General features: G+C 34.0%; 1 non-coding gene across 1 annotated transcript; it reads right to left on the reverse strand.

The window, feature by feature from the left end:
• Positions 1–7,881: 7,881 nt before the first annotated feature.
• Positions 7,882–7,953, reverse strand: TRNAP-AGG (transfer RNA proline (anticodon AGG)). The gene has a single exon. It is a non-coding gene; the product is annotated as a tRNA-Pro (tRNA).
• Positions 7,954–10,395: the final 2,442 nt, after the last annotated feature.

Genomic DNA, 10,395 nt, shown 5'->3' on the forward strand with positions numbered 1-10,395 from the left:
TTATAAATATATGATATAATATTGTGGGATGAAAACCCTATATGCTCACCAGGCTCCCAAGCCTGACCCACTCAGGTTTCTTTGTATCACAGGTATCGATACGAAGACATACTTCACAGAGAGATTTAAAGGAGATATAAATCATTAGTGTAATTGATGTAAGTTCTGTTTATGCTTATATGTCTGTATCGGAACATGACATCCCGAGGTTTTATTATTAAATGAAAATACATTCTCTTTGAGAAATGTTTTGATAAGTTATTATCATATCTTGTTTTGGGAACAAATTCCGCAACCGTTTTCTTTAAAAGATTACTCTGATTTTATAAAACAAAGTATAAACAAATCGGTCTTTTCTAGCCGTGAAAATGGGGATGTCACACCCAGGCCCAAGTGAAACATCCTAAAATTCAAGCCCAAAAATTTCATTTTTGATTAATTAATTCATAAAACATTCATTAGAAAGTATTGTATAAACACGACATCTCAAAACCAAGTATCATATTTGAAACCCACAACCACGAACAAATGTCATATCAAAGTACAATCCCAGAAAACACCATACGGTAAAATCATATGTGTGTGTGATGCCATGCTACGCTGCCGGCTCCTTCCCCTTAGACGAAGAGGTACCTGAAACCAAAAACTGAAACCGTAAGCACAAAGCTTAGTGAGTTCCCCCATCATACCACATACCATACAATACCATCGATATCTTTCAACCGGTAATCATCATCGGTATCTTTCAACCAGTAAACATCATCGGTATCTTTCAACCGGTAATCGTCATCGGTATCTTTCAACCGGTAACTAGGGACTATTCCACCCCCTACTGCTAGCATACAATAGCAAGATATAAGCACACATTCAGACATATCCAGGTACTGACCTACCCCTTGGTCCTAAGGACCACTATGACCTACCCCTTGGTCCTAAGGACCACTATCATGGAAACTATCCCTATCATGTAACATATCATACAAATATAACTCATAACCAAACGCAAACCAGACCAAGATAATTTATCACAAAGACAATTATCTTCTAAATACTCCTTAATGATGGGCCGACATTGTGACCTTAGACCCACCCCTACTGGAAGGTAACTCACCTCGTAGCTGTTGAACTGTGCGGGAATCCTCTGACTGCTGCCACTGCTGCTCCGGAAATCCTCCGACTAAAATTCCCACAAAACACTTAGTCAGAAACTGACATCTACCCTTAGGGTAAAATGACCATTTTACCCCTTGACCAAGTCAAAGTCAAAGTCAACTTCCAGTTGACCTGACTCGTCGAGTTGACTCGTCAACTCGCCGAGTCCCTATCCTTCCATCAGACCTCATACCCGTCTCTATTCGTCGAGTTAGGCGATGACTCGACGAGTTTTCCTTCTAACTGAACACCGACTGAATCCACATCCGACTCGCCGAGTTGTATGAACAACTCGTCGAGTTCATCATCAACTGATACTCATGTCCTGTCTTGACTCGCCAAGTTGTATAAACAACTCGTCGAGTTACTCTGCATCCTATGAACACGTTCTGTCCTCGACTCGCCGAGTTGATGAACAACTCGCCGAGTTCCATGAAGATTGTCTTGGACTCGCCGAGTCCGTTCATGCACTCGCCGAGTGCCATGAATTCCCAGAACACTTTGCTTAGTCCAAAACGTTGGGTCACTCCCCGGGACTCCTAAAACCCTTCCACGCTCAACTGGTCCTTATGACCCTTACTGATATGGGACCAAAACCCTTGGACTCGCCGAGTCTAGGAAATGGACTCGTCGAGTCTATCACATTCCTTACTGAGAAATTTGATTTCTGATGTACAACACTTAACCAAATGATAGATCCAGGCCCCTAAACTCGATCTAGCACGTAAATTTACAAACTTTACGTGCATTTTTGGTACATTAGAGCTTAAACGACTCTAAAATGGTTCTTTTATTGCATGGGGCCTTCCTTGGTGCAAAAAGCAACCTAGACCTGACTTGTGGCTCATAAAATGACATGATACAAAAGCCCAAACCCCCAACCATGTTTGCAAACATGGTTGGCCACCAAAAATGGCTTATAAAAGCCCTAAACCACCTCAAAGAGGGATCTAACAAATGAATGAGAAAGGTTCAGACTTAATACCTTCCAAAGACGGCAAATAATGAACCAAACTCGAATCCTTCAGTCCCTTCTTGATCCTTCTATGTTCTTCCTGTTGGAATAGTGTCTAAGGCTGCAACTATATTAGGCAAGTATTTGACCCGATTGTTCATGGTCCTTTTGGGTTGCCTTCACCATAGCAACTTGGTAGGATGATTTATTATGAGAGAATAAATATTGTTAATATATTATGAGAATAATATAAGGAATAATAATATTGTTATTTGATTAATATAAGTCATAAATTAATTAGTATTAATCTGGTGACTTAAAGAGATTAATTAAATAAGAGGGTATAAACTGTCAATTGTTTGATAGTTACACTTTAGACTGTAAATCCTTAAGAGATAGGGATTGGATGGATTCTAGAGCTTTGGATAGCTCAAAATCGTCCATGACTTATCTATGGTAAGGATTTGGATTGCTTTAAGGAAAGGATTATCCAATTAGGGTTTAAGGTGAAACCCTTAAGGAGTCTACAAGTATAAATAGACCCCATGACATAGGGAAATCGACACCTCTTAAGAAGAAAGAAACCCTGGCCGAATCTTCCCTCTCCTCTTTCTCTCAAATCATCTTCTTTGCTTATTGGTGTTTGTAAGCCATTAGAGGAGTGACAATTGTGACTCTAGAGCTCCAAGACAACAAGATCAAACAAGAGTTTCAAAGGTATACTTCTAGATCTGATTTTATATTGTTTTATACCTAATTAGTTGTTAGAAGTCTTGGATTCAAAGCATGTTTAATTAGAAAGCCTAGATCCAAGCATTAGGGTTTTGCATGCGCACATAGGAAAGTTCTTATGGCTAAAACCCATCACTTCCTTCTTCCTTGAGACCAAAACTCACAAGAATCACTCAAAAAGCCTGAAATCTTCACAAAAACGGCTAGGGTTGCTATGAGGAGTGTTTGGGAGCATAAAGGGGGAAAGGAGGCTGCATAAGGTCGTTTAAATAGGATGCATACCCCTGGATTAGGGTTTTTGTCCAAACAACGGCTACTCGCCGAGTCCGGGACTCGACTCGCCGAGTCCGCAGCTTAAACCTCGCGCCTCATCCTGCTTCTACTCGGCGAGTCAGTCCTTCGACTCACCGAGTCCAAGGCCAAAAATGCAAAAATAAATGAAGATTTAATAACAGAATACATACCAAGAACCAGGTGCTACACCATGGGTCGGCCCTGACCCAAGTACGCGGGGCGTACCGGTACAAGGTGTAGTACGCGAGGAAGAATTTGGTGTATGATTAGCGTACTGCGAAGGATGGATCGTGAGTACGAGGCCTCGTACATTAGGTGTACTATTGGATTAGGTGTCTAAGCCAGTAATTATATTTGGTATGTACTTGACTTGATTATGATCATGGTCCTTTTGGGTAGGGGTGTTTGTTTGGATGGATCGGTTTGATCAGATCCAATCAAGTGAATCCAAATTGATTTCGGTTTTTAACACAAAGATCCGAATAGTCCAAACTAAATTCAAATCCGATCCGATCCGATCCAATTACAATTCGGTTGGATCGGTTTTTATAATTCGGTTTTTCCAAAACCAAAAGATTTTAAAACGATATATAATTATAATATTACCCAATTGTACACAAGAATCAAAAACAAATTATTTAGTTGTGGTTTGAAATTTATAAACAACTACTAAGAAGATATGTTATAGTTAAATATTTTATACATAGAAAACTTTTGAGAGAAAATGCATATTAATGTTTTTTTATCAGGTGAAACATTTTGAGCCAATTTGGAAAAATAAATTACAAAATTAATAAATAAGTATGGATATATATTATAAATAATTAAATAATAAACGTTTATTCGGTTTTTTTGGACTATTCAGTTCTTATTTTATAAACCAAAACCAATCCGAAATCCAAAATAACAATTCGGTTTTGTTGAAAACCAAACAAAAAAATCCAAATATCCGAAGCAAATAGTACAATCCAAATTGTCCAATTGGACAATTCGGTTTTATCCAAATAGTGAACAACCCTACTTTTGGGTTGTCTTCACTCATGCAAGTTGGTAGGATGACAAGTGGAGAGAGAGTATGATTTATTATATGAATAATAAATTGGTACTCTAAATGGTTTTATTAATATATCAATAGATTAATATATTATTTTGGAAATCATATTATTAATTAGTTATTAATCAGAAATTAATTTGATATTAATTTTGGAATTAAAGGAACTGATTAATAATTGAGGGACTGTTTTGCAAATCATTGATAGTTGCAAAATTGGGCTGGTGGACTCCATAGAGTGGAGTGGATGAAATCATATAGGGAGGCCCTATAGATTTTGTCCAAGGGCTCTAAGGAAGGAGTTCATGGGTTGCTTGGTGCCTACGCAAGGTATTAGGGTTTCCACCTGAAAACCCTAGCAGCCACAGCTATAAATAAACCCTCTCACTAAGGATTTCGACCCGATGATTCTTTGGAAGAACCCTGGCCGAAATTCTCTTCTCTCCTACCTCATCCTTTGCATTGGGTGTTTGTGACTTCATTAGAGGTGCAACAATTGGGGCACTAGGCTTTCAGAAATCAAGGATTGTACTTGTTATTGCTACATAACAAGAGAGGTAATATTCTAACCCTATTCATATGTGTTTTTCGAAAATTGTAAGCTAGTCATAGGGTTATTTCTTTGGAGTTTGTATTTGCATGTTCAATAGAGAAAAACTTAGATCCAAAGCAATTAGGGTTGCATGTGCACCATAGAAATGTTGTAATGCTCAAAACCCATCAGCGGTATAAGAGCCCATGATGTTTTTCAATTGAATAGATGCACGAGTGAACTGCCAAAAGATCTAGAAATCAAAAAAAAATTCTGTCCAGCAGTGGAACTCGACGAGTTCATCATGAACTCGACGAGTTGACTTGCCAGTTTCCTAAATTTCGATTTTTTGGCCAAATTTTGATTTGGATAGTTACCATAACTCGTTTTTATTGCCTAAAATCGATTTTTATGTTTGGTAGCATGATATACTTATCAAAATTGAAGATTTGGTTAAATATGGATGATATAAGATTATTTTGATCCAAAGATTTAACCTGGTTTTTAAAAAAGTTTCAAATTGCCCCTTTTGGGTTTATAGTTTAAATTTGAAATTAAAAGTTTTAATTTTTGCTAATTTAAATAGTTAAATCCTAGTAATTTAAATAGTTTAAAAACACACCTTATGGTTTTGTAATTTAAAATTTGATTAAATAGATTTAATTCTCAAATCTTAAATTTAGAACCTTGGTAATTTTGATAATTTAAATTACACCCTCATGGATTTTATATATTAATTAATTAATTAAGTGTTTTAATTAAAAGACAATTAATAAGTCCATAGATAGGTTTAAGTTTAATTAAATTAAAAGTCTAATTTATTAAAAGATTAAACCTTAGTATTTTAAATGTATAAAATACACCCTTACACTATATAAAATTAAAAGTCTAATATATTATATATGTATAAGAGAAAAGTCAATTTTACTGTTAGTAGGTCTCATTCACGAAGCTAGTCTATAAGGGGTGTTTAAGAAAGCGGCTTGTAAAATGACCGTCATTGTGTATCCACTCTTACCCACGACACCCTTGACTAGTGGAGGGTTGTTAGCCGAACGGGTTTGATAGGACACTTAATCCTCATTATAAGTATAAGGAATATATAAAGTAACTAAATGCTTTCATAAATTCCCAATCTTAGTTACTTTAGGAAAAATATGAATTTGGTGCTAATCCATTGAATTGCACATTGCACCTTATTGGTCGTTTGTGGAGCGTGTGTAGTTAACATACACACTAATTTGGGACTAATAACGGATGGTAATGGTCGATGGAGCTATGAGGCGTCAATCAGAATGGCAATGGATGAAGATATCGAATGGAATTGGGTATCGATGATAGTTACAGTGGTCGATGAAGCAGCTCTCTGTTTCTTTTCTTCTTCCCTGATTAATTGAACAACCAAAGTGGTTAAACCTGTTGGACAATTTTGTTTTTGAAATCTGGCTTTTTCAGTTTGGGCTATATAATTCCATCTTCAAGATTGCATTTGGGCAAAAAAAAAAAAAATAAGCTTGGTGATGCAAACAATGTGTTTCTTTTTCTGCCATCGAACGGACTCACTGCGAACATATTTAATTGGAACGTTTCAATGTCATATAAATCAGTGCTTCCTTCTTCTAATGCAATAGGAGGGTGTCATAGTAGAGAGTGTTGGAGAGGAGAGACAGAGAGTCCATCGAAGAGGAGAACGAATACAAATCGATTGAGGGAATTAGGTATCATAAATGGGCGGGGTAGTTGTCTTAAGTTCTCCTGATGTAACATGATACCTTGAAATTATATGACAATTTGATGTATTCTATTATTTTCATCGACACTAAATTTTGCGATCATTTACATGTAGACGACAAGGATTACCTTAAACTTGCATGCATATCTTTCCCTAAAAATAAAACTAAAAAAAATACATGACTACTCCACAACCGAAAAAAAAAATACAAAATATGACGCAAATATAAGATTTGAACTTCTCATCCATAAATATCATATTAAGAATTAAGGAGAGCATCATTGATCCATTCAACTTTTGGAGAGTTGAATGAAGTGGAAAATAAAAGTTCTATCACTTACTAGAAAATAATAATAATAATAATAATAATAATAATAAAACTCACTATTTTCCATTAAAATCTCAATAATGTTTTCAATTGAACTTCATCATTTGTCTTTTTAATATTATACTAGTTTATAACCCATGAAACCATGGTTATAAAATTAATTAAACTTTCATAGTAAAAACTCAAAATTATTAATCAATTATTTTAAATAAGTTGTTAATTAAGAGATATTTTTTTAGTTATATAAAATCATAATTGTTGATTTAAATAAATATGTGACCTTATAATTTGTATTAATTGTATTTTGATTTTAATTTTAATGTTAATAATTTAATGTAATTAGAATGAAAATTTTAAAATTTAAAATTTAAAATGGAAAATCAATAAATTAATAACATACGATACATGACAAGCCTAACTAAAATTTATAGAAAGACTAAAAGTGGTTGTTGTATAACCGAATAAATAATATATATTAGGTGTAAGCCCCATGTATTATATGGGTATATTTAAAACAATTACATATGTATAAAAATTTCAAAAATTTGAATTTATAAGAAAAAAAAATATTGAATTATTAAAATTAAAGTGTTTTTTTCTCTTTTAAATTTAAACAAATAATTTAGATAAATAACCAAAGAAAATTAATGAGATTTTATTTTAGTAATTTTGAAATTATAAGGAAAGTCTATTAATGAAATTTATATGCATTTATTATTAAATTTAAATATCATATGAAATTTGATAAAATAGAAAAACCACAAAATTACATGTGGAAGAAAAGTTAATTCAAAATAACCACAAAATGACATGTGCCCAATTAAATGAGAGAATGATATTAAATATTCTTATTTATTAGGGTTGATTTTGGTTATCCAAATCCTTTTTAAATCTAATAAGTAATGTTTTTAAAAATCACAACCCAAAAGAAAGGAAAATACAAGGGACCCAAACAGAAATTGTATACGCGTTGTGCATTAACAGGCTGCAAAATTTTATCGTTTCGAAAATGATGATGATTCCCGGATATAGAAACCAAAACAGATCGTGCATTAACGTTTTTAAGAATTTTATCGTATATGGTTTAAAAAATGAAATAAGTTAAGGGGCATTCCGAGAATTGAACTCGGGACCTCTCGCACCCTAAGCGAGAATCATACCACTAGACCAAATGCCCACTTGTTTTACTAAATCAAACTACTAATATAAAAACATTGTATTTATGATCTATTAGCAAAATATTTAAAGAAATTCTGTTATACCTTGGCAAAACAATCAAACTAAAGTTTATTTTCGTTTTTATGTATTGTCAAAAATGTAAAAGAAAATTCATCTATTGGTGTATTGGCAAAACTCGTAAAAGAAAAATTATTTTGTTTTGATGTGTTGGAAAAACATATGAATAAAATTAGTTTTATTTTTTATGTGTTAGAAAAATATGTAAAATAAAGAAAAAACATCATAAATGGTCCCTGAAGTTTCTCAAAATCTGAAATTTAGTCCCTTTGGTTTAAAAACGTCATAGATGGTCCTTGTGTTTTCAAAACTTTTGACAATTGGTCCTTATTGCTAAATCCGTTAAGTTTTGTCTGTTAACTGAAGGGTATTTTCGTCATTTCACTAGCAAGGGACCATTTATGATGTTTTCATTTATTTATTTAAAAAAAAAAAAGAAAAAAAAAACAATACGCAAAGGGTCTCTCTCTCGCTACACACACCGTATAGGCGTATACCCACCTGTACATATTTACTTCATCTTCTTCCTATAAATTATAACACATCACACATAGAGGATGTGATTTGAAGCAACACGAAGGTCTCTTTTGTACATATCTTTAAGATCAGTGACTTAAACCATTGAATTAACACCTCCAGGATTGAATTAAATCATCTTGATTCCTCTTTCAAGAACTTGAACTCTCTATCGAAGAAACTTTTGTAACATTTCGTCATCTCCGAAGATGGCATAAGCATTGTAGCACACGGGGTGGCCTTCTCTGTCGAATCCGTTCATGTAGGTGATGCCGCCTTTGAGTTCTTTAAACCCTACTTCTTTACCACTAGTTACGAACTCACATAGCCTTGGAAATCAATGGATTAGCTTACTAGAATTTGTTGAACGACAATAATGTCATTAAATCGTGCTTCACTCCTAAACGTATTGTATGAAGTATACAATCAAACTACCCCCTTTTCAATTTACGATTTCTAGGGCAAATCCAAGTATCGATTGCAAGGCTAAGGAAAGGGCTGGTTCTTCAACATGTTGGGCATTACTGGAAGGATCGTTCTCCATTCATCTTTTTTTTGTATCCAATCTCTCTTCAAACACATAATCCGGAATAAGAGTCCATTCATATGATTGTCACCGAATTGCAAGATTAGGATTGAATTAAATTTAGATGATGAAGAAGAAAAACTAAGGCTATCAGCACAAGTGTTGGATTAGTGTCTAAGTCCATAACTATTTTGGTATGTACTTGACCCGATGGTGCATGGTCCTTTTGGGTTGCCTTCACCAAAGCAACTTGATAGGATGAATTATGGAGAGAAAGGATTAAATATGATTTATTAATATATTATGAGAATAATATATTAAAGGAGAAATCATATTGTTTAATTAATATTAGTCAAGAGTTAATAAGAATTAAGTTTGTGACTAAAAGGGATTACTTAAACTTAAGGGACTGGAATTGTAATTATAAGATAATTGCAATTTGGGCTATGGATTGCCTTATATTAAGGAGTGGACGAATTCTATGGGGAAACCCATTAGAAATCGTCCAAGGCCTTTAAGGAAAGGAGTCCATGGGTTGCTTAGGGCTTAAGCATCCAAATTAGGGTTTCCTTGTTAGATAACCTTAATAGCCTCACTATATATAGAGCCCTTATGCCCCAAAAACGTGGAGAAGCTTCCTTCTAGGGTTTCCACATGTTTTGGGCAGCCTCCTTCTCTTCTCCTCTTCATCCTCTTGCTCTTGGTGTTTGTGAACCATTAGAGGAGTGACATTTGTGACTCCAAGCTTTCTAAAGTCATTACAGGGAGAATTGTGATTGTTATTGCTACATAACAATCAAGGTAATATCTTAAACCCATTCTTATGTTAATATGATTACTTGTATGCTAGAATTAGGGTTTATAGTCTTGGATAAATTGCATGTATAATAGAGAAACCTAGATCCAAGCATTAGGGTTTGTATGAGCACATAGGATGTTCTTATGGCCAAAACCCATCAGTGGTATCAGAGCCTTGATTGGTTTCTATTGTATTGATGCCTTGTATGTTTGTTCAAGTTGACAAATTCGATTTTTGTGAATCTGTCTGATGGACTCGGCGAGTCCCATAGTGGACTCGGCGAGTCCAAGCGTCAGAAAGAGCAAATATCGGGATTTCTTGTTGTTTATCTTTAAGATACTTGCCTTTATCATATTAGATCAATATAAATCCGATTTTATGATATATATGAGTATATTCTTGATCTAATTTAAGATATTTATCAATTAATAAAATATTTATTTCCTTATGTGATAATTGATTAATTATTTTGATTAAATTGGTAAATTGTTTTGCAAGAAATTATTAAATAAATCAAATATGGATAATTATGTGATTAAATG

Source organism: Lactuca sativa, chromosome 9, assembly GCF_002870075.4.
Source record: "Lactuca sativa cultivar Salinas chromosome 9, Lsat_Salinas_v11, whole genome shotgun sequence".
NCBI classification, from domain to species: Eukaryota; Viridiplantae; Streptophyta; class Magnoliopsida; order Asterales; family Asteraceae; genus Lactuca; species Lactuca sativa.